General features: G+C 40.1%; 1 long non-coding RNA gene across 2 annotated transcripts in view; it reads right to left on the bottom strand.

The window, feature by feature from the left end:
• Positions 1-1,372: 1,372 nt before the first annotated feature.
• LOC130291354 (uncharacterized) overlaps positions 1,373-26,768 on the bottom strand; it is an 88,881-nt gene continuing 63,485 nt past the window's right edge. For both annotated transcript variants that reach the window (XR_008847900.1, XR_008847901.1), the window contains exon 4: positions 1,373-1,607. This is a non-coding gene — a long non-coding RNA (uncharacterized LOC130291354). The remainder of the gene's footprint in view (positions 1,608-26,768) is intronic.

Here is a 26,768-nt window from a genome sequence, read left to right as displayed (position 1 = left end):
TTGGAGTCCTCTTTATCTCTTCATGTCACAACTGAGCGCCGTGTTCTTTCAACTACTGTTGACTTTAACCAATTCATCTGATCCATCACTTGTCGTATCTGCTTCCAGCCAGAACTCTTTTTTCACACCAACAGTAAACTAGCAGTTTGGACGTCTTTAATGGCGGCCCTGCACCGAAAAGTCATGGTGCCTGTCAAATAATCAAATTTTTAAAGGGGTACTCTGGCGCTTAGACATCTTATCCCCTATCCAAAGGATCTTGCACCCCAGTTAAAATCAGTCCCCGGAGCATGTTTGCTCCGGGTCTGATTACCGGCGACCACAGGGCTGGCGGCGTGGGACGTCACGCCTCCACCCCCGTGTGATGTCACGCTCCGCCCCTCAATGCAAGCCTATGGGAGGGGGCGTGACAGCTGTCATGCCCCCTCCCATAGGCTTGCATTGATGGGCGGGGCGTGACTAGTAAGTTCCCACTAGTAAGTTCCCACTAGTAATGTGCGGCATAGGTCATATTTGAATTCACAATATTTTTTGAATATATATGGATTAATATTCGTCGTATATTTGCAAATTTTGCATATTCATTCACTTTTTGTTTCATGCGAAATTTGTAATGAAATTCGCAAAATGTGCATGCACGATTATATCTTTCAACTAACTACTTTCCTATTGGTTGCTAGGGATGTTTCTAACCTCTGACAGCTGTATTTGCATCCTTCTCATTGGCTCACAAGCTAAAAGAAGGGAGGGATCAGTGTCCTCTGGAAATGCTGATATTTGCCAATTTCCGCTTATTCGCACATTCGCCTTTTTTGGACCACAAGCTGGAAGCAGGGAGGGATGATCACTTTTTATTTACACAGTACACATCATTGTGATTTTACATTTTTTAATTTTCAATAAAGAAATTAGATTTATTGAAGATAGTCCTGGACCTTACTTCTCAACTATGGTTTTCGCTTCTGCGGAGATCCTGTGGAAGGCCCGTACATGTTCTACTCCATAGGTCATAGTTTTCTCCACATACAGACTCTTGTCTATATATATAATATAACAATAAATTATAATAATAATAATAACAGAAAAAAATATAGTTTAAAAGGCAAAGACTACAAAATAGCGATTGCCATACATAGGAAAAATATGTTATTTGTCCTAATAGTTAAAGGGGACCTGTCACCACTCCTGACATTTCTTGTCTAGTATTCTCCGTGCAGTAACAATAACATTTCTGGAGTATCTTTTCTTACATTTCTGTGTTATGACCTGTTATTCTTAATGTCAATTTATACTTTAAAGGGGTACTAAAAGAAGGGAGGGATCAGTGTCCTCTGGAAATGCTGATATTTGCCAATTTCCGCTTATTCGCACATTCGCCTTTTTTGGACCACAAGCTGGAAGCAGGGAGGGATGATCACTTTTTATTTACACAGTACACATCATTGTGATTTTACATTTTTTAATTTTCAATAAAGAAATTAGATTTATTGAAGATAGTCCTGGACCTTACTTCTCAACTATGGTTTTCGCTTCTGCGGAGATCCTGTGGAAGGCCCGTACATGTTCTACTCCATAGGTCATAGTTTTCTCCACATACAGACTCTTGTCTATATATAAAATATAACAATAAATTATTATAATAATAATAACAGAAAAAAATATAGTTTAAAAGGCAAAGACTACAAAATAGCGATTGCCATACATAGGAAAAATATGTTATTTGTCCTAATAGTTAAAGGGGACCTGTCACCACTCCTGACATTTCTTGTCTAGTATTCTCCGTGCAGTAACAATAACATTTCTGGAGTATCTTTTCTTACATTTCTGTGTTATGACCTGTTATTCTTAATGTCAATTTATACTTTAAAGGGGTACTCCGGGGAAAAACTTTTTTCTTTTAAATCAACTGGTGCCAGAAAGTTAAACAGATTTGTAAATTACTTCTATTAAAAAAATCTTAATCCTTCCTGTACTTATTAGCTGCTGAATACTACAGAGGAAATTCTTTTCTTTTTGGAATTCTCTCTGATGACATCACGAGCACAGTTCTCTCTGCTGACGTTATTATAATAATAATAACACTTTATTTATTGTTGTCCTTAGTGGGATTTGAACCCAAGGTCCCAGGGCTGCAAGGCCACAGTGCTAACCACTGGGCCACCATGCTGCCCTTAGCATACATCTGCTATGCATGGTCGCTAAAATGGACAGAGATTTCAGCAGAGAGCACTGTGCTCGTGATGTCATCAGTGTTCCAAAAAGAAAGAATTTCCTCTGTAGCATTCAGCAGCTAATAAGTACTGGAAAGATTAAGATTTTTTTTATAGAAGTAATTTACAAATATGTTTAACTTTCTGGCACCAGTTGATTTAAATGAAAAAAGGTTTTCACCGGAGTACCCCTTTAATTTCCAACTAGGTGTCACTAGCCCCCTTAACAGCCAGTTCGCACTTTATTCTAAGTTTCTAAAGTGGAATAACAGAGGAATGGCACAGCTGGTGGATCAACACCCTTCACATGATTATCTCTTGTGTTTTGATTTTATTAGTTGCTAATAGTAGCTTTAGGGTTTTGTCTGGAGGAATGTATCCATGCCAGATTTTAGTTGTTGTCTCGCTCTTGTTGTGGTCTGTGCCTACCAAGTTTATTCAAGGAACCATTCTACTCCGTTCAGGTGATATTGTGATATTGCTCTAGCCATCCAGTGTAATTGCACTGTTTGGTGATAGCCAGCACCTGGTTTGTTACTCTTGGTCTCCTACTAGCTTATGTTTGCCTCTATTATGCTTTTTATTTGAGTGTTTTCTATATGTTTAAGTTAGTTTAAAGGGGTACTCCACTGGGAAATTTTTTTTTTAATCAACTGGTGCCAGAAAGTTAAACGGATTTGTAAATTACTTCTATTTAAAGATCTTAATCCTTCCACTGCTTATCAGCTGCTATATACTATAGAGGAAGTCCTTTCCTTTTTTAATTTCCTTTCTGACCACAGTGCTCTCTGCTGACACCTCTGTCCATGTCAGGAACTGTCCAGAGTACAAGCAAATCCCCATAGCAAACCTCTCTTGCTCTGGACAGATCCTAAATTGGACAGAGGTGTCAGCAGAGAGCACTGGGGTCAGACAGAAAGGAAATTCCAAAAGAAAAGAACTTCCTGTGGAGTATGCAGCAGCTGGTAAGTACTGAAAGAATAAAGATTTTTAAATAGAAGTCATTTACAAATCTGTTTAACTTTCTGGCACCAGTTGATTTAAAAAAAAATAATGTTTTCCATTGGAGTACCCCTTTAACAACATGTGGCCCTTGCCTGTTTCTGCTCCTTTGTGTGTAGCTTCTCAATTGTCCTGCATGTGCTACTACTTCATTCTGACATTCACTCTTATTATTCTCATTTGGCATTCTCTCTTATTATTTCTAAATTCTACAAGACCTGAGAGCTACTGAGTATAAGGATCAATATTAGGACCCAGAGAAGAGGGGCTGCTATAGATAAAGACTAGTTTTGCAGCCTAGCGAGTCATAAAGGGGCACTCCGCCTCTCCAGCGTTCAGAACATTTTATTTAGAACGCTTGGTGCCGGCAGTGGGGGTCATGAGGTCACGGACATGTCCCTTTGTGATTTCATGCCATGCCCCCTCAATGCAAGTCTATGGGAGGGAGCATGGTGCCCGTCACGCCCCCTCCCATAGACTTTCATTGAAAGGGCATGGCATGATATCACAAGGGGCGTGTCCGTGACCTCACAACCACAACCGCCCACACCCACCATTCTAAATTGTCGCCAGATGCTGCACAGAGATCGTGGGGGTCCAGACATCTTATACCCTGTCCTTTGGATAGGGGATAAGATGTCTAGGGGTGGAGTACCCCTTTAAGGATATAAGTTGCAGAACTATTACTTCATGTAGAATACAAGAATTTACTTTAAAAAAAAAAAAAAAAGATGTTTGTTGGGAATGCTGAGTTGCTGACAGATTATCTTTAGGTACTGGGATGAAATGTGGCAGAACAGCCTTGAGACAACACAAGATGCTCTGCCGAATTCTAAAACAAGTCATCTGTATCTCTCAGCACGTCAAAAGATCTCTAATTCTAAAGACACGCCGAGCCGTATCCAACCAAGTGTCAATGAGACCAACTCGTAGGCAACTATGCACTTGTGTAAACATGTAGCAGAAACATCTGAAAGAAGTTTGACTTTATGAAAGGTCCTAAAAAAAAAAAAAAAGTTACTTATATTATTTTTATTTGGTATTCAAAGCTGGAATTAAAAGCAGACCCTCTAGTATGTAACAACAATTTGTACATGACTGTGCATTCCAATGGAGAACTCCGATACTGTCAGCGGCACGTGGCTCATTTGTGAACAAAAGAGGATAAAGTGACTTACAATAGGGTCGTACAGTGTTGGCACCAACTGCTCCCTCTTGGAAAGCACATAGTAAACTGTAAATCTACACTTGTGCTAATCCCTAACAAAACAAGGTTAGAAATACTGTGACTCTAGGCCAGAATTCCCCAGTGTCAGCCATTTTCTAGTGACATCCTCTGCCTCCCAGCGTCTCTTCGAAACTGCATATTCCACATGTGACTGTTTTAGATCGTGAATAAAGTCAAAAAGAGATATAGCCAGCTCACCGCTTGTAACACGTTAGTTATTGGACGAGCACTTTGTCATTGGTATCCAGGAGCAAGGAGAAGGTTGGGCTGTTATCCTCGATATAGCAATGGAAGAGAAAAGGGTTCCAGCTCCCCGGAAAATCATAAGGTATTCATGAAAAAATTATTAAAGGTCCTAAATTTAATTAGTCCATATTAAAATCCAAACAAAAACACCCAGTGCAGATAAAAACTCCTCAACACTGACGCGTTTCGGACTAACTAGTCCTTAGTCATGGCAAGGAGAAGGTATACATCTTAACCTTATATACCCTATATCAAGAAAACACACATGGTTTGAGAAAACCTGATCCGCCTCTGGAAATCGGCAGACACATAACATTTTTATTTTTCTATTGGACAACATATATATATATAAATCTATATATATATATATATATATATATATATATATATATATCTATATATATCTATATATATATATATATATATATATATATATATATACAGTCCATTATTTCTTGATACTCACTGAAACTTAATGGTTTTATGCCTAGCAGCCCATATTCTCGTCTTATGGCTGTAGACATTGTTTTTACTATTTTATATTGCTAACCAGAAGGATATAAAATGTAAGGGTGCATCAGTGTCTAGACTGTGTTTGCAGAAATTTTTTTATGCGAGATTATATACCGTCTGTATATAGAGGCAGAAATACTGACTCCTGTCACCAAGCTTAACCCTGATGACAATCCCCAGCAACCGCTACAAATGTCAATGACTTTACACATACAGACATGGGCACAAGGGATGGAAAGCCAGACAATGTGTCATACACGGCACAAGCTGCTTCTAAATTGTGTCTTCATTGATGAAGATATGAAGGGAGCTATTTATAGTATGTGCCTACGGCTTATTAACCTTTACCACTATCATGGGTTAGCTGTCTAACAGTTGGCATGTCTATCTGATGATACAATGCCACCCTCAGTACAACAGAGGACTCCATCTAGACTTGTCTTTATGTCATACTTATTGGTTGTCATTCTATCATTTTATGCCACTTAAAGGAGAGAAACTGAATTATAGTAAAAAAAAAAATATATATATATATATATATATATATAAAAAAATATATATATATATATATATATATATATATATAGTAACACTCACGTTTCAGTTTACAGGAACTCTGGTGGTAGTGGATCCGCAGGACCTGTGTGGCTGATGACACGGACCGTACCAGTGAGCAGGGTCTAAGGTGCTGCTGGTTTTCACAAGAGCCCGCCGCAAAGCGGGATGGACTTGCTGCACCAGGTGGCACCCAGGCACGGTTCGACCACACAGGCGGCTGAGGAAATTCGAGGAACAGGAAGGATAAGATAACTTGTGGTCAGGATAGCAAAAGGTCAGGGCAGGCGGTCAGGAACATTGCAGGTGGTCAGTAGGCAGGTGGCAAGGGAGCAAGGTCAGATCACAGAACAAAGGGTATGATACACGACAAGGCAATACTCAGGAATGATCTCTCTTAGGCACTAGGGCAATAAAAATCTGGCAGGGAAGTGTGGGAGGTGGAGGAATTTATTAAGTGAGCCACAGGTGTTAATTAATGGGCACACTTAAATCTCAGAGCTCCGGAGCGAAAGCCCCAGTGGACGGGGACACGCGCCAGAGCAGGGAGGCGCGTCCCATGATGCGAATCCCAGCCCCGGAACGCATAACATATATATATGTATGTATGTGTACATGTGTATGTGTACATGTATAGCAAAATTTATAATTGCACCATAGACTTCTATAAGACCAATATATATATATATATATTTTTTTTTTATAGGATAATTTTCACAATGCGGACATATAGTCCATGCGTAAACATAATTTAGCCCTCTAAATTTTATTACGGAACTATGTGAGAGAATGTAAATCTTTACGCTCATTAACTAGGCAAAGTAACTCGGAGTGCTCTTTGTGGTTGGTGACCTGCCGACTGCTGTAAGACATTTTACGGTCAATTTGTGGGAAGAGTAAAATGGGGACAGATAGGGTTGTGGGTAATTATAACCATATTTGTGGCCATAATGATGTAAAAAGAACAATAGTCTAACCCAAGTAGGCATCGTAGGCGGGCAGGCATGTACAAAGTTTGTTTATTTTTGTTATAATTTGCATTGTTGGCCTTTATTCAGAATTTATTTTATAACCTTTTGTCAAGTATAGAGACATTTTGTATAAAGCTTCTTTTCAAAACAAAAAGATCTACTGTAAGCATGTTGAAATCCTATTGCCCTATCCTTCTCTCCCCTGACTTTATTTGTTATAAAAATTCAGGAGGCCGATATACATGTACACACTAAAAGGTTGGTCAGTGCTAAGAAATTTATAAATGTCTGAACACGGGGGTCCGACCGCAATCTCCCGTAAGGGGCCCCAACTTGGCCCCGACTGAGCTGCTGTGTGTGACGTTTCGCACACAGCAGGTCAGCTGGTACAAACACACCCCCTCCATTCATCTCTATGGGAGAGGCAGAAACGCAGTGTTCCTATGTCTCCACCTCTCCCATAGACATGCTGCTACACCTCTGTCCATGTCAGGAACTGTCCAGAGCAGGAGAGGTTTGCTATGGGGACTTTCACCTCTGACATGAACAGAGGTGCCAGTAGAGAGCACTATGGTCATATTGGAAAGAACTACACAACTTCCTCTGGCACATACAGCAGCTGATAAGTACTGGAAGAATTAAGACTTTTACATAGAAGTAATTAACACATCTGTATACCTTTCTGGCACCAGTTGATTTGAAAACATTTGTTTTCCACTCTTTAAGACCTAATTATTCTTGTTATATATTCTCTGTATTTTATTGCTATTTTATGCATACACAAAGGTAACCACAGTGCTAAGGGTTTATGTTTACACATGCATTACAATTTATTGTGCAGCTGAACAATGATTTTTCAACAATTGCAGGAGTCAGTCCCAAGTCCATCCCTCCTCTCCTGGGGAAAGAGATGTACAGAAACCAGTTCTAGAGAGTTTAGGTCCTGGGTTTCACCAGACCCATATGTTCTTTAGCTAGCTCCAGTTGTTTGTTAGGCCTACATCTAGACAAGCCCCATGTAACCTCTAACTGTTACTGTTCTGAAATCTCTATTTCAAGCCCATGCTGCATGGATACAGTCTACTATCACCCCCAAAGGGGGATTTCTTCCTTTGAAAAAGGATAGAGCTGTACAAGGGCCTTTCTCTCTCTCTGATTTCTGTATTTCATTATTGGCCTCTATTCAGATGTCAGGAAGGACTTCAGAACTTATGAGCTAGGGAACTCTAACATTTGCAAATAAATTTTACACTGCCATAAGCTAAGAGAGCATTTAAAGATTAGATTAATTATTTCAGTACATTTGCTAAAGAAACAGAAGGTCAAGGGACAGTGACCAAATCTACATTCTATTGATTTCTGGCCAACAGACGCCACCACAATTTAAGTATCTCTGCAGAGCCACCAGGAGCTACAGAACACATAACTTTAAGATGAGTAGTAAAGTTACATAATCCATAAACAGAGGTACATGGAATAGGTTTTCTGCAAACCTACCGATTAGGCTTTTACGTGTACATATAACTATAACTATTTTGTGTTACTTTTCAGGCACAGCTGTGCCTTTCTTTTTATTGTATATTTCTTGCCCTTCTCTTTATAAACTTTAGGACCCCGGGGAATATTTGCCTTATAAAAGCTTGCGTCTGCATCTGAAGAATTAAAAAACAAAAATCCTCTCTAGTTTCTGGGAAAGTGAAATGTGATGTGACCCTTCTGCCGTTAGAAGTGCGTGAGGCGAAAGCATAGCTCATCCTATATAAAACCGTGCACTGACATTTCCCACAAGGTCTGTTGTTTAAGTAAAGTCATTAGGGTACATGCCTGCACCATTACTCACATTTGCTTCAACCATGGATAACTGGATTTCCCAGGAGATTCAGTAGCTTAGACAATAGCAAGACAGCAATTTATAAAGTGGATTCGGATTGATTCCTGAGGATAATAACATGCAATGGGTAGTACATAGTAAAAGTGGTCCAAGAGAAGACAACATAGGTGCCCCAGATAAACAAGAGGAGTGAAGGTGAGAGCATCAGAAATGGACCTGGAGCAATGGAAGAAGGCGGCCAATGAATCCTTTTTCCTTGACATCATGTGGACGGTTAGCAACCATCACTTTCACAAACTTTTGATCCGTGGGAGTCCAAGACCCCATTGATTGGTATAAGAAAGAGGTAGCAGTAAACTATGAGCACTATGCCCATTATTTTCCTTTGAGTTCTGCTTGGTTGTATTCTGAAAATGTTGCAAATGTTGTTTGGAGGTATAGAAGGCTAACAAGACTTTATATACTCTCTGTGCGATCTATATCATCTGTACAACAGACTATCTGTACACAACTTGCTCACTCTCTAAGGAAAGCATTAAAGGGGTACTCTGGCGCTTAGACATCTTATCCCCCATCCAAAGGATAGGGGATAAGATGCCTGATCGCGGGGGTACCACCGATGGGGACCCCCGTGATCTTGCACGCAGCACCCTGTTAAAATCAGTCCACGGTGCATGTTCGCTCCGGGTCTGATTACTGGCGATCACGGGGGCCGGAGCATTGTGATGTCACGGGTCCGCCCCCGTGTGACGTCCTGCTCCGCCACCCCCTCAATGCAAGCCTATGGGAGGGGGTGTGGCAGCATTGTGATGTCACCCCAGTGTGATGTCACGCTCCGCCCCCTCAATGCAAGCCTAGGCTTGCATTGAGGGGGCGGAGCATGATGTCACACAGGGGCAGAGCCGTGATGTCACAATGCTCCGGCCCCCATGATCGCCAGTAATCAGACCCGGAGCGAACTTGCTCCGGGGACTGATTTTAACGGGGTGCTGCATGCAAGATTATGGGGGTCCCCAGCGGCGGGACCCCCGCGATCAGGCTTCTTATCCCCTATCCTTTGGATAGGAGATAAGATGTCTAACCACCGGAGTACCCCTTTAAAGGTGTACTCCACCCCTAGGCATGTTATCCCCTATCCAAAGGATTGGGGATAATTTGTTTGATCTCCAAGCTGGTGTCACGCCACGCCCCCACCATTCATGTCTATGGAAGTGCGCGTGACGGCTAGTACAAAGCCTTCACACCTCCTCCCAGAGACATGAATGGAGGAGACGTGTCGGCTGTGGTCACCAGTCATCTTGTACGGAGCGGAGTTGGCTCTGTGCACCGGATGACAGGGGTGCAGCGACAGAGATCGCGGTGGTCCCCAACGGCTGGACCCCTGCGATCAGACATGTTATCCCCTATACTTTGGACACTTAGCATGCACCTATGTCTAAATTTTATCTTTTTACATACTTTTTACTACTAGTTAACCATTCACTTTACCATGTAAGGTCACAACAAAAACAAGTCACCCATGTTGTTGGCCAACCAACAATGCTTTTAAGGACCTTGCAATCGCTTGTTTATCAGCAGATCTCTAGGATTCTGCAGTCTTTAAAATCATTGTTGGTCGGCCATATATCTCCCTGTGTAAATAGGGGATGTGCGATTCACAATGTTGTGACTGAAGGCCCTGACTGCATAATCATTAAGCCATGTAGAAGACATGTTAAACGAGGGCTGATCTGCTAGATCAGGGTTCAAATTGTTCACTACTTGACCTATAGCCTTTTTAGTCTTATAAATTACATTTCTTACGTCTCTTTCCAGTCAAATATTCAATTATATACAATGAAAGCTATTAGTTGTTCCTTTTCTGTCCATGATTTCCTAAAAATGTCCCTATGACAAAAACAGACGTCCCCTTTAACCCCTAGTAACCTAATAGTAGTCATGTTAAAGGTGAAGTGTCATCTAGAGTATGTTAAGACTGAAATTTGTGTTTACTTTCAGTAGGACCTTTTGGTATATCTTTTGCCGTTAAAGAACATTTTCTTGGCATTTATGTTGACAATAGACAACCAACTTGGAGTAAATCCAACCTGAGATTGACCATCTAAGGATATTGTGCCATCCAGACTGTCTGTAGTACCCCTCAAAAGTCATCATTTTATCTGGTATCTAAGTGCCCCCAAACAATTTTTTGATCCGTATGACATCTGAACGATCCGGTAAGATCTCATGAGCTTCTGATCAAGATGTGAAGCAGCTAAACAAGTTACCCATTGCTCATGTGCATCCCAGCTCCATACAGTCTGTAAATTATACTAGGGTATCCACAAAATCCTATGGGACCTTCTGTACCTCTAAATTCATCTGACTTACTTAAAGGGTACTCTGGTGGAAAAAAAAAAATGTCATATCTTAATCATTCCAGTACTTATCAGCTGCTGTATACTACAGAGGAAGTTCTGTGTAACCACAGTGCTCTCTGCTGACACCTCTGTCCATGTCACGAACTGACCAAAGCAGGATAGGTTTGCTATGGGGATTTGCTCCTACTCTGGACAGTTCCTGACAGAGTGGACAGAGGTGGCAGCAGAGAGCACTGTGGTCAGAAAGAAAACAACAACTCAACTTCCTCCAGGGCATACAGTAGCTGATAAGTACTGGAAGGATTAAGATTTTTTAATAGAAGTAATTTACAAATCTGTTTAACTTTCTGGAGCCAGTTGATCTAAGAATTTTTTTTTCCACCGGAGTACCCTTTAACAGCATACAGAAGTTTTTCGATCTGCATGCACCATCAGATGTCACGTCCAGGCCTATTCTCCTTTAAACAGCAGAACTTTATTTGACCAAAGAGCAATCTTTCACCCCTGGATTTTTTTTTCGGGGCAGAGTTTCTTTAAAGCTATTCATAAATGCAAAAAAATTTAATAATAAAAAAAAATAACATCCTGATAACAAAAAAGTATGTATGTGTGGAATGAATGACTGAACTATAAATGGGTACATTTCATTTTATGAAGCTTATAAGTTGGTAGAGTGAAAAGACAATGGAAGATTGTACTGGAGCATATTAAAATAGAAATATTACCCACTAGCGGTGATAAAATAATTAAATGTGTCTAGAGGAGAAGCGGATGTGAAGTCTACGTCTGTAGATGTTACATTTTTTAATTTGCAGATACTGTACAATGCTCTTAAATATGCCCACAAACCTTATGAGGTCTGAGAGAAATGTCATGTCTGAGTCCTTTGTTTTGTTACTTAATGTCTTGTTTTATTGATTTATTGTTTTCTTCTCATTTTGTATTTTATCCAGTAGAAGTCAAAAATTAATTCTCAGTAGTTCATTCTAAATATATCCTATAATATGTTGAACTCAGAGGATCATGGTCCTAGATTTTGTCCTGACGAACAACTTAAAGGGGTACTCCGGTGCTTACACATCTTATCCCCTATCCAAAGGATAGGGGATAAGATGCCTGATCGCGGGAATCCCGCAGCTGTGGACGCCCGTGATCATGCACGTGGCACCCCGTTTGTAATCAGTCCCCGGAGCGTGTTCGCTCCGGGTCTGATTACGGTCGACCGCAGGGCCGGCAGCATGTGTCATCACGCCCCGCCCCCGTGTGACGTCACGCTCTGCCCCTCAATGCAAGCCTATGGGAGGGGCTCTCTGCTGACATCTCTGTCCATTTTAGCAACCAGATGCATAGCAGATGTATGCTAAGGGCAGCATGGTGGCTCAGTGGTTAGCACTGCTGCCTTGCAGTGCTGGGGACTTGGGTTCAAATCCCACTAAGGACAAAAATAAATAAAGCGTTATTATAATAACGTCAGCAAATAGAACTGTGGTCATGATGTCATCATAGAGCATTCCAAAAAGAAAATAATTTCCTCTGTAGTATTCAGCAGCTAATAAGTACAGGAAGATTTTTTAATAGAAGTAATTTACAAATGTGTTTAACTTTCTGCCACCAGTTGATTTAAAAGAAAAAATGTTTTCACCGGAGTACCCCTTTAAATCTGAAGTGGCGTGTCCAGTTCTGTGTTTCCTAGGATCCAGGTGAGTTCTCAGAGCTTGCACTGGACCCGAGATTCACAGAATCACGGCCGGTGGCGTCTTAACCATGGGATTTCCGGCTTTTAGAGTATGCCTGGTGGTTCCGACATATGCAGTGACGTCACAACAGGGTTCAGTAAGGCCCAAAAAGCACTCCAACGCATTTCAGAGACAATACAATGGTCTCCTTAGTCGGGGATGGGGTATTTTGCCTCCTATTTACCTCATATACACTCGTGAGACGTTCTCCTTGTCTCCCTGCCTGGTAGTATTGCTCTTTATAATGTGTTAAATCCAATGTCATTCTGAGTGGATCCAATATATACAACGAACAATTATTCCTGCCAATATTTTATTATATTTGTATTTTAGTGGGTATGTGAAAAGAACAAATTTTTATAAAAAGCGAAAAATCTCAAATTCTGCATTGAGCCCGTGTGGAATCACTGTATTCAAATTAAAACTCCATTTTGACTTGGCTCTAGACATCTGGGATATGAAGTTCCCTCCCCTCCAATGGGGAATAATGTTTTCTATTCCAAAAAAGCAGGTTCCCCTAAATTTTTTTTAATGTCTTTCTTTGTAATGGAGGGATAGTGGATGTCCCTCATATCCTTTTTATGTGTTCTGCCAGTCGTGTTTTCATCCTCCAGTCATGGCCCACATATCATTTTTTGCATGGGCAGCGTATAGCATAAATGACTCCACAGGTGGTGCAATTAATATGACTTTTGATTTTATATTCAGTTTTTTCATTATGTCTAGTATTTGTGATGGACATGGTGGGAGTCATATTTTGGGTTGCCATGCAGGCCCTGCATTGTTTGCCAGGGAAAAAAAACATTTTTAAAAACTCCTTAACAACGCGGGACGTATATTTATGTCCTCCGCCAGGTCCCGCGATATGCCACGGGGTCACGCGGTGTCCCCGCGTCATATCGGGTCGGTCCTGGCGGCTATCAACGGCCGGGACCCGTGGCTAATACAGGACATCATCGATCGCGGTGATGCCCTGTATTAACCCTTCAGACGCGGTGATCAAAGCTGACCGCCGCGTCTGAAGTGAAAGTGAAACTATCCCGGCTGCTCAGTCGGGCTGTTCGGGACCGCCACAGTGAAATCGCGGCATCCCAAACAGCTTACAGGACACCGGGAGGACCCTTACCTGCCTCCTCGGTGTCCGATCGACGAATGACTGCTCCGTGCCTGAGATCCAGGCAGGAGCAGTCAAGCGCCGATAACACTGATCACAGGCGTGTTAATACACGCCTGTGATCTGTGTAAAAGATCAGTGTGTGCAGTGTTATAGGTCCCTATGTGACCTATAACACTGCAAAAAAAAGTAAAAAAAACGTGTTAATAAAGGTCATTTAACCCCTTCCCTAAGAAAAGTTTGAATCACCCCCTTTTTCCCATGAAAAAAATAAAACAGTGTAAATAAAATAAAAAACATGTGGTATCGTCGCGTGCGTAAATGTCCGAACTATAAAAATATATCATTAATTAAACCGCACGGTCAATGGCGTACACGCAGAAAAAATTCCAAAGTCCAAAAAAGCATATTTTTAGTCACTTTTTATACCATTAAAAAATTTATAAAAAGTGATCAAAAAGTCCGATCAAAACAAAAATCCTATCGGTAAAAACTTCAGATCACGGCGCAAAAAATGAGTCCTCATACCACTCTGTACCTGGAAAAATAAAAAAGTTATAGGGGTCAGAAAATGACATTTTTAAACGTATACATTTTCCTACATGTAGTCATGATTTTTTCCAGAAGTACGACAAAATCAAACCTATATAAGTAGGGTATCATTTTAACCGTATGGACCTACAGAATAAAGATAAGGTGTCATTTATACCGAAATCTGCACTGCGTAGAAGAGGAAGCCCCCAAAAGTTACAAAATGGCGTTTTTTCTTCGATTTTGTCGCACAATGATTTTTTTTCCCGTTTTTTTTTCGTCGTAAATTTTTGGGTAAAATGACTAACGTCACTGCAAAGTAGAATTGGTGACTCAAAAAATAAGCCATAATATGGATTTTTAGGTGGAAAATTGAAAGGGTTATGATTTTTAAAAGGTAAGGAGGAAAAAACGAAAGTGCAAAAACTGAAAAACCCTGAGTCCTTAAGGGGTTAATAGTTTTATTTCTCCTGATGGTGGGGGCTATGAGGTTGCCAATATTTTGGTTTTCATAAATACAAAGGATGGAACCGGTGGTACATATTCTCTTATAATCTTGTCATTTTGTAATATACCCCAGTGTTTTTTATTTTTACTATTATTTGGAAGAGGAAGCTGTGTTTGTTGAATTTAGTGATAATGGGTATTTTTAACATAGTGTTATTCTCATTTTCGTTTCCCTGCTTTTTTGGTTCCTTTTCTTTATGTAGAATGGTGTTTCTATCAATTTTCCGAACTACATTGTGTATTTTAGTCAGGTGTTCTTCCTCGTAACCCTTGGTGCAGGCTTCTTTATCATATTGGTCCAGAGCAATTTCTCCTTAGTCTGAGGAATTGACTTTGTGGGATGTTTTGCAACCAGATGGGCAAATGACGGCTATCTGTATCTATGTAGCTATTGCTATCTGTTTTTTCTGTTAGGTACTGGTAGTGATTTTAACATTAAAGATGCTAATGTTAAGTTCCAAAAAATTAACCAATGTCTGGCTATAGTGGGCCATAAAATTTATAAAATAATAATTTTTATTAATGTCCTCTAAAAGTGTAATTTGACTAGGTTCCACCCTTGCCAAATAAAAACAATGTCATCTATGAACCTTCGTCAGAGGACCAGATCTGCATCCAGATGGCCCCCGGGGTGTATAGCTGCTTGTTCCCAGAGGGCCACATATAGGTTTGAATAGCTGGGCGCAAACCTGGTCCCCATTGCGGTACCCCACTTCTGAATATAAAAATCTCCTTGTATTTAAAATAGTTGTGTTCCAATATAAAAGAAATGCACTCGCCTATAAAAATGCACCTGTACTTCAGGTATATTACCCTCCTTTTTTAAAAAGAATTCAGCTGCCTGTCTCCCTTTTCATCTTCGATAATGGTATAAAGGGAGGTAATGTTCAGTGTACCAATAATAAATCCTTCTTTCCAGGTGATACCCTCTAATAGTTTTTAAAATATGAGTGGTATCCTTAAGATAGGTAGGGTTCTTTTCAACACAGGGTTGTAATTGAATGTCAATATATGTCAACAAGTTGGCTATCCCAGAGATAATAGGTCTTCCAGAGGGGTTTTCAATATCTTTATGGGTTTTTGGCAGCTGGTAGAAGGTGGGTATCTTAGGTTCTTTAGTGATGATGAACTCCGCTTCTTGTTTGTTTAGTACACCCATATCTGTGCCTTTCCTTATGAGGTATGAGGGTTGTCAATTTGTTTTTATATATGGCGGTGGGGTCTTTTTTAAAGTTTTTCGTATGTTTTAGTGTCCCCCAATAGACGTAGACATTCATTATGGTACATCTCTGAGTCTAGAATGACAATGCTCCCCCCTTTATCCGCAGGGCGGATCACGACACTGTTGTTAAAGGGGTTCTCCGGTACTTTAGACATATTATCCCCTATCCAAAGGATGTCGTGTGATGTCACGCTCCGCCCCTCAATGCAAGCCTACAGAAGGGGGCGTGACAGCTATCACGCCCCCTCCCGTAGGCTTGCATTAAGGGGAGGAGCGTGACGTCACACAGGGGCGGAGGCGTGACATCACACGCCGCCGGCCTTGTGGTCATCGGTAATCAGTTCGCTCCGGGGACTGATTACAAACAGGGTGCCGCGTGCAAGATCCGGGGGTCCCCAGCGGCGGGACTCCCACAATCATGCATCTTATCCCCTATCCTTTGGATAGGGGATAAGATGTCTAAGCACCGGAGAACCCCTTTAATCTGTAGGGTTTTGATAGCTGCTTGTTCAACCTTTGTTAAATTATTTTTCTGGTCTCTAGTATTAATTTTCAGTTTTCTTAGGTCTTGTGTTATTATTTTCAAACGAATACATGGACTCTGAGTATTCTTAGTATGGGATGAAGTTGGAACGTTTTTTTAGAGATGTGTGTTTAAACTCTGATGTGCGAGGGTTTGTATGTAATACCGGATTTTTTATAAAGTTTTTTTTCAAAGTGAGGTTTCGCATGAATCTCTTTAGGCCAATGAATGTTTCAAACTTATTTAGTGAACAGGATTGAGCAAATTTTAGGCCTTTTTTTATTACATTTTCCTCGTATTTTGTGGGATGGTATTTACTAAGATTATACATTTTTTGTTGTTATGACGGATCACTCTCACCATTTACCTTCCTGTGTTGATTCTTTTTTTTGGCGAATTTCTCCCCTCTTTTGCCTCTTTTGTAACATTTTTTTCCTGTTTGTTTCATGGTTTTTTTCACTACCTTTTTCATATTTGGTGTTGTGGTTTTTTGTTGTCCGGAGCCCTATATCGTTCTCCATTTTTACTATGCCCGGATTTATTTCCTTAGATGATCTTGCTTCCGGAATTTGTAGTAGTGAAAAATACTTTTCTACATGTATGTTATATTCTATATCTGTCGGTTGTTCAATGATTTCCTCAGGGGTTGCCTCCCTGGATTTTTCATTATAATAATGTTGGAGGAAAGTGGTATGTTATGGCTGCTATCATTTTGTTGGGTTATGGGGTCTTGGATAGTCAGGAGAAATAATTCTATATCCTCATTTTGGGATTCAAAAGAAGTATTATGACCATCTGTGACCTCATCAATAGTCTATAAGTCTTTCATGCTTGGTAAATGATTATTATGCTTTTAGGGTGTTGGGTTAGTCATAGAGTCCCTTGTCAGTTTACGTTCTTTTTTTTGGGATGATTTCATCCTCCTTTTGTCTGACTCTCCTTTTTATATTCCTAGATAGGTTAATTATTTCAATATTCTCTTTATGCGGTTTGATTTCATCAAATAGTTGAGCTATTTGTTTTTTGCTTTTCAGTAGGCCAGATTTTCTTTTGTTGATGATGAACAAGACTGCCTGTTCAAAAATTCCTGAAACATGGCATCCCATTCTATGAGGGTCTCCTGGCACCTAGATTCCCTGACAAGGCTCTATGTACAGTCAAAACTTTTGGTCCAAATATTTTTTTGGTCCTAGAACCAATTCATGACTATACCACCTATGTGGCGTAGTGGTACTGCCCAAACGCTCATCCAAAAGGTATTAAAGGTATTTCTGGTAGCCATAAAGTTAAACAGATTTGTAAATTACTTCTATTTAAAAATCTTAATTCTTCCAGTACTTATAAGCTGCTGTATGCTCCACAGGAAGTTTTTTCTTTTTGAATTTCCTTTCTGTCTGACCACAGTGCTCTCTGCTGACACCTCTGTCCATTTTAGGAACTGCCCAGAGCAGTATAGGTTTGCTCTAAGGGATTTGCTCCTACACAGTTCCTAAAATGGACAGAGGTGTCAGCAGAGAGCACTGTGGTCAGACAGAAAGGAAATTCAAAAAGAAAAAAAAACTTCCTCTGGAGCATACAGCAGCTGATAAGTACTGGAAGTAAGATTTTTAAGTGGAAGTCATTTACAAATTTGTTTAACATTTTGGCACTATTTAATAAAAAAAAATGTTTTCCAGTGGAGTACCCTTTTAATACATTTTGGAGTGGCGTTTGGGCAGTACCACTAGGCCACATAGGTGGTATAGTCAGGAATTGGTTCTAGGATCATGATAGGGAGTTTTTCTTTCTTTTCTGGCCTTCACAGTCCCAAGATCATAATTTTATGGAGCATTTCTAGGACGAGGTACAACGGGCTGTTCAATGCATGTCCGGACCATTTCAAGAAGAACGATCCTGTCCAAATGGACCGGTATTCCTGCAGACCAATTTCTACACCTAGCAGAATCTATTCCATGATGAAGTGGTGTGGTTCTGAGGGCCAACAGAGGTTTAAAGTACTACAAGATCACTGTCTAGAATGTGTCTAATGTATAAAGGGGTACTCCGTTCTAAACATCTTATCCCCTATGCAAAGGATAAAGGATAACATGTTAGATTGGAAGGGGTCCCACCGCTGGGGAACCCCGCGATCTCTGGGCCGGCAGTGGCAGCATCCCGAAAACGGAACGTGTGCAGCTTCCGCGTTCGTGACGTCACACCACGCCCCCTCCATTCATGTCTATAAAAGGGGGCAAGACAGCTAGTACATAGCCATCACGCCTCCTCCCATAGATATGAATGGAGGGGGTGCGGTGGCTGGCATCACCAGTCAAAGGGTGCCCCAGCGGCGGGACCCCTGCAATCTAACATCTTATCCCCTAACCTTTGGAAAGGGGATAAGATGTTTTCAGCAGAGTACCCCTTTAAGAAAGTAATAATCAACTACTTTTAGGGCAACTGATCTGGATACAGTTTTCTCTTGGGCAGTGTTCTCAAACTAAGGCCCTCCAGATGTTGGAAAACTTCAACTCCCAGCATGCCCGGACAGCCGCTGGCTGTCCAGGCATGCTGGGAGTCAAAGTTGTGCAACATCTGGAGGGCCACAGTTTGAGAACACTGCTCTAGGGCCAGTTTTCCATTTTGGTGACTGTTATAACTTATCAGTTCAGCTGCTTTGTTCGCATATAGACCACCCATGGAAATGTGACTTCTCTACCTTACACAAAAAGGATTAGGAAAAGAGTACTCATAAGTCAGGACAAATATAGGACCATGATTAATATTGTTCACCTTGGTATATTGATAGTCCTCAGAGAGTCAGATGACACAACACAGTCAGAACTTTTTACAACAGATGTTTTGCATCATATAAATAATATCAGCCTGTTGAAACTAGGTTCAACCTTTGCAATGGACTTAAAGGGGTACTCTGGTGGGAATTAGTATTTATTTTTTTTTCAGATCAAGAAAATAAGAAAGTTAAACAAATTTGGAGATTACTTATTTTTAAAAAATATTCATCCTTCCAGTACTTATCGGCTGCTGTATGCTCTACCGAAAGTTGAATAGTTCTTTCCAGTTTGACCACAGTGCTCTCTGCTGACACCTCTGTCCATGGCAGGAACTGTCCAGGGTAGAAGAAAATCCCCATAGCAAACCTCTCCTGCTCTGGACAGTTCTTGATATGGACAGAGGTGTCAGCAGAGAGCACTGTGGTCAGACTGGAAAGAACTTCACAACTTCCTCTGTAGTATACTGGAAGGATTAAGATTTTTTTAATAGAAGTCATTTACAAATCTGTTTAACTTTCTAGCACCAGCTGATTAAAAAAAAAAAAAATATATATATATATATATATATATATATATATATATATATATATATTCCACCAGAGTACCCCTTTGTGATAATCAAAGAAATCATTTTAGATTTGTTCCAATATAGGAATAAAGAATAGCAACAGAATGAAGTAGTGTTTCCAAAGACACAACATACTCCGATGCTCCATAGAAAATGAGCTCCAATCTCCTAAATCGGATTGTTTACAGTGCCTTTATATGGCTTGAGCGCTGGGAAGGGAGGGCCGCACGAACAATCGCTGATGCCTCCTGAGGCCCTTTGCTGCACTCAGCTGTTGACCGCAGATCCCCTATTACACAATGATTTTTTGACAGATCGAAATGATCCAAGGACAGGTAAATCATATTTTATCATGATGTTTGTCCAACGGCAGAATATTTAAGATTCCCGGGCAATCTCTGCAGCCCAAAAGTAACAATCTCAGGGGATGTACTGGAAGCGTCCTATAGCAGCAGCATAGGAATTTTGGCACTTGAGCAGTCAGCCCTGCCTCCTTGACACTTGGTTAAAAAGTAAAAAGGAGATTTCAGAAGTTTGACAACATCAGCTCCAGGAAAGTATTTATACCCTAACCCGCTCAGGCCACCATCTAGTAGTCATCTATGTACAGTACATACACCGTATAATGCAGAATAACTAAAAGTATCATCGTAATAAATTAGACAGATGAAATAACGTAATTCAGTTATGTGCTTCTTCAGTTCTGTTTGTCTTTATTCTTGTATTAGTAAAAGAGTATACATGTAGTAGCACTTACAACGCGTTTCGGGGTCATACCGAACCATTTTTCAGGAATGTGCAGATTCACATGCTTGAGAAAGCATTCGGTATGACCCCGAAACGCATTTTTTATGTTACTTATAGCATAAACGTTTATATAACTTATAGTATAAACGTATAATCAAGACGCCTACCGAATGCAAAAAGTTCATTTAAAGGGCAAGGAACTATTAACAAAAGGATAAAGTTCCTGGAAGACAGAATATACAGTTACACCCCATACAATTTACAAATAGGCAAGTCAGATAATGTGATCATCCTACGTCCTCGCTTGGGTTGTGCCAGTAATTGCTTCATGGAAACAGATATTATATTTGTCCATTTAGTTCTAAATGGTGTCGTTTTTGCACCCAACATGATCAGGGCCACAACTGTAGATGACAATATAAGATCCCCGTTAAGTTTTTTTCTGTTGCCAAAATTCTATCCATTCTTTCACTTCTAATGGGAGTTTCTAAATTTCTTTTTTAAAGATGTTTTATGTTCCATAACATGGTCTCTATTGCATCGTTCCAGGTTCGGGCATTTAAGAAATGTTAATTGCGCCGCTTTTTCATGGTGCATTTTTCATGATCATTTGTTCCTGTAACATTATACCACAAGCCAGCCCTTCCCTATCTCTCAGCCGAGTCTAAGAACAACTCCCATTATACCGACATTGATGAACCAATAATTACGGTTATAGTGAGAAATCCCAGGGTGTCAGGGAATTCCAGCTAAATCAGTCTGGGCTATATAATACTGAAGCCACCAGGGACCACCGCTTCAAGGTTATGAAGTATAGAAGTAAAACAAAATGCAGACTCCCTTGTGCCAATTAGGATCAAATTGTATATGACAGAGGTTAGTGGTATCCAGCCATTCCCACAAATTCATTCTTCTATGACGCTCACATGTTATGTCCCAAGGCTATAGCACAGCAGGTAAAAAAATACAGACCCAGATGAGAAATGCATGGAAAATTTGTAATAAATGGATTCAAATTGGCTGTAAAAAGAATATATATGATATGGGGCATGTAAACAGGTTACTGAAAATATGGATTATTATACAATGTAATATAAAAGATTAGAAACATAAAAAACATGATAATAGATAAATAGATGATAGATCAATAGATAGATAGATAGATAGATAGATGATAGATATATATGAGATGATAGATAGATATTAGATAGATATGAGATAGATAGATATGAGATAAATAGATATTAGATAGATATGAGATAGATAGATATTTGATTGATAGATAGATATGAGATACATAGATGATAGATAGATATATATGAGACAGATAGATAGATAGATGGATGGATAGATAGATAGATAGATAGATATGAGATAGATAGATAGAAGACAGATAGATAGATATGTAGAAAAACAGCAGCACTCCAGGATATAAGTGAATAATGTGTGGCTTTATTCACCAAAACATCAGAGGTTGTGAGAAGGCTGAAACGTCGCAACCTCTGATGTTTTGGTGAATAAAGCCACACATTATTCACTTATATCCTGGAGTGCTGCTGTTTTTCTACATATACTTTTGGGACTTGGGTCCAAGCCAACCAGCTAGCACCACAGGTAACCCGGTTGTGCTGCCCGCTTTTCTTTCCTCTAGATAGATAGATAGATAGATAGATATGAGATAAATAGATATTAGATAGATATGAGATAGATAGATATTTGATTGATAGATATATAGATAGATATGAGACAGATAGATAGATGGATAAATAGATAGATAGATATCCAAGAAAGAGCTGCAGCATTCAGGATTATGAAGATCTCAAAAGGTGTTTATTCCATATCAATACAGCAAGCAACGTTTCAAGCAGCCTTTTTCAAGCAACAAACAGTGATCACATGAATGGTATATATATGCAAATGCACAAACAATTCAATTAAACATACAATCAAACAATTAAGAGGTATACACCATATATAGTGCTATAAGATATAGGCCATAAACTGCCACTATAATAGTAAAGTGCATCAGTGGACAGTGCTGATTAAAAATTATTAAAAACTTTACAAAGGTTACATTTTACAGCCGAAAATACCTTATTGCAATGATTACATAATTAGAATCAAACATATGTTGCATAATTAATGACTCTACAGGAGGCGGGATGGTTCAGTTGCACTCACCCTATGGTGTAGTATTCAAAAGTACAGTGTAACTCCCGATGCGGCATGGAAGTCCGTGCACGCGGTCACGTGACACGCCAAGTCACATGATTCCCCTCCATCGCGTCACGTGTCCGCGCGCACTTCCGACCCTGCGCATCGCTGTGTAAACAGTACGGGCCATGCTGGAACAAATGCACATACTGCGCATGTCCAGCAGAGGTGACTCTGAGGGCGGTTCAATGAGAACCGCAATAAAAGTGTGTATTGAGTCCAAAGGATGTAATATAGCTTAAAGGTAAGTATAAAAATAAATATAGAGAATAAAGTAGAATGAATAAAAGAATAAAGTGGAATAAAGTTAAAATCGTACCAAAATAAAATAAAACCTGCCTTGACTGGGGACTTTGCTGCTGCTTGCACCAACTGCAACTTGGTTGGGCGCTGCTGTACAAATTTGTTTTGCTGTCTAGATAGATAGATAGATAGATAGATAGATAGATAGATAGATAGATAGATAGATAGATAGATATGAGATAGATAGATATGAGATAGATAGATAGATATAAGACAGATAGATATGAGATAGATGGATAGATAAATATGAGATAGAAAGATAGATAAATAGATTGATAGATAGGTAGATGAATCACAAAATAGAGGCAGTAGTCTGGCACTTCACGTCGCTTAAAGTAGATAACTTCAGTGGACAAATGCAGGAGTGGGAGTGAGCACTAATGAGTGAGCGTGGAGGTGCAGATCCAATCCAAGTAACTAGCAAATATAACAACAGAGAAGATACAGAAGATCGCACTCACCACTGTAGCTCAAGTCCTTTATTGGGGCATGTGAAGCAGGTACAGAAAATGCAGATGCGGGGGCGCCTCCATGGGATGGTCTCCGTTTCGTGCACTAGGTGCACTTCGTCAAGCCAACGCTCACTGAGTGAGCAAGGGGGCGGAAGTTATCATCACACCACCACAAGTGTAGCAATAACGAGCATATAGGAGACATAATCAAAGACGCACACCATCTGAATTCTGAACCACAGAATCTGAAACTAGTTGCTCAGACGATAACACCCGGAAATCTCTGAATCAATTACAACTCTCAGGTCAAGTCCCTTTAGGAAACACACAAGGCAAGGGAGGAAGAAACGCAGGAGAAACATGGAAGAACAAAATTAGGAAAAGAAAGGAAGTCACATGGAGACAAGAGAAACATTGAATAACGTTATTAACCTTACGAATGTCGATTTATCTGAAGATTGTATCACACTTTTATCAAAGGGACTCAACTTTGGACTTTGTGATCCGTTTGATTATACCCAATTCGAAATCGATCTATACAAATCGATTCGTAAGATGAACCTTACTAAATTTTTCTCCAAAAAAAATCATGAAATAAAGTATCTAAAGAGCAAATAGAAGGAGTGACTCCTGTAAATATTGGTCCATTGGGTTTTAGCGTGGTTAGTACATTTTCAGAAGAGGAAATAACCCTGGTTCATATGTTAGCCAATTCATTCCAAGATTTACCGGATATCAGCCTTTCGGATAAAGATATTGAGATTCCTTTTACAGGTGGGAAGCCTTCTTGGTTCTCCCCTCCCTTGGCACCAGGTAGTTCACTCGATCTGTTTAGGGAAGCGGTTTGTAGGGAGGTAAAGTCCCTAATATACCCCACTACTAGAAGCAATCTCTCTCCAAAAGAAGAAAGAGCACTTACATGGCTGAACACATGAAAAGATCTCAAAATATGCAGGGCTGATAAAGGAGGCAGTGTAGTGGTACTCGATATTGATTGCTACAATTCAGAAGCAGCTAGACAGCTGCATAATAAAGCAGTGTATACCCATCTACTCAGTAATCCTACACACAACACTGTCACAAAACTTAGATCCGTCCTTAGATCCCATACTGAAAAAGGCACACTTTCCAAAAAAACAGCTGAACGTCTAATCGTAGAACACCCAAAATATCCTAAATGGTATTTTCTACCAAAAAATCACAAGTCGCAGAGCCGACCGCCAGCCACCCTATCGTGGTGGAGATCGGCTCTGTGACTGAACCTCTCTCCTAGTATCTTGAATGGCTCCTAAAACCCATGCTAACATCCATGCCCACATACGTTAGAGATACCTCTGATTTTTTTACCCGACTTAGTGACTTCACTTGGAGTGATGATTATCATCTTGCGTCAATTAACGTTGAGAGCTTATATACCCGCATCCCTAGGGATGCGGGTGTGCGGGCTATCCATGAGCTCCGGGAGATCAGAGAATTTTACATCATTCATATGTGATTCCCTATCCTTCATCCTCTCCCACAATGAGTTTCAGTTTGATGGAGATTGGTATAGGCAGGAGACCGGCACTGCGATGGGCATGCCGGTCTCCTGCACTTATGCCAATCTCTTACTGTCGATTTTCGAGAGAAATTATGTTTTGTTAGAGGCAAACCCATACAATATCTTCACTTATCGGACCAATATATGGAGGGTTAAATTAATTTATCAACCTATAGATCCCTATAAATAGGAATCCAAAAAATCCCTAATTTCCCATATATATATTATCTTTATGGTGAACCCACAAGCTTTATTAAGGTAATTGTGCATAAACATATAATGAAGACTCACATGAATTAAAAATTAGCAGAGCGGTAGCTTAGCATTTGAACTAGTATATATCTACTGTGCATCAAGGCCAGTGTACTCCAGCCTATTCTGATTGGCTATACTGAAGTGGAGATGCCCGGCGTGCCTGCAGTACACGCTGAGCTAAATTCTGAGCTACCGCTTTGCTTTCTATTAAAATTGAGTCCCTACTCTGCCCCCCTCGACATGTTTCGCTGCCTCTGCAGCTTTATCAAGAGGTAGCGGGCATATGAGCGCGGGCGTTCTCTGAGTTATATTTATAGATTACCTTGATGTTCATTTGATATCCTGGCAGCCTATCGCAAGGTGCCTCAATCACTATTCGCATCATGATTGGACAAGGCTATGATTGGCACCTCTGATGAACCATTCAAAGGTGAGAAGATATCTGCCAATTGTATACGGGTGTCCACTTTGCTTCTCGGATTGGTTAGGAGACAAGTCCATCATATGCGCATTCTCATCTGCGCAGTGGAAGAGATCTCGAGATTACGGACCTGCGCGATCTCGTCTGCGCTGGTACTTCGTTCCGTTTGCCGGTATTAGGTCTCAATGGGCCTGCGTATCTCGGTATCTACGTCATCTGCGCGAATTTAGTATGCGCAAGAACTTAGTTTTTGGGGGCATTTTGTCTATTAGATGTTCTTCATTATAGGTATTGGTGATTAGTAGGAATCCAGATTCTTATGTAATGTCAATTAGGATTTCTAAGATGTAATCTGTTTTGTTCATCATATATAAACAAAAAGGACTTCTCTTGATCTCTTGTGTAATACATCAAGTATGTATTTAGAAGTGCTTTTTGGTGATCTTATTAGATCTTGAATATATTTAGTACATTTTATATTGACTTATAAGAGTAGTAATTTTATGAGAAGGTCTTTATGAAAAAAGGATATTGTCATTTTTGCCTATATGGTACTACATGGTTGTCCCTCTGATATTAAATTATAGGAGGTTCCTACTGCTTATTCTTTCATGTTATCCACCCTACTAAATATTAATTATTATAAATTAATATCATATTGTTAAACTTTTCGTCTTATAGCCCGTTGTCATCGTGATCCCCCACCACCGAGGGCCATCCCTCAACCAGCGAACACACCGCACTCATGTCCACCACATCCTGTTCCAGTAACCATGGTAAGTATTCATTTACAATGTGTAATTTTATTTTAATTATTATTTATTATTTTGATTCCTCATTTATTTATAGTTGTGAATAGAGGCTGATTTCAGGCTTGCCTTACTGATAATTATTATTGGTAATCATTTCATAGGTTTTAAGGTAAGTCTCGTTATCTGAACATATTGG

This window comes from Hyla sarda, chromosome 9 (genome assembly GCF_029499605.1).
Source record: "Hyla sarda isolate aHylSar1 chromosome 9, aHylSar1.hap1, whole genome shotgun sequence".
In the NCBI taxonomy this organism is placed as follows: domain Eukaryota; kingdom Metazoa; phylum Chordata; class Amphibia; order Anura; family Hylidae; genus Hyla; species Hyla sarda.
This window is presented reverse-complemented; position numbering and strand designations above follow the sequence as displayed.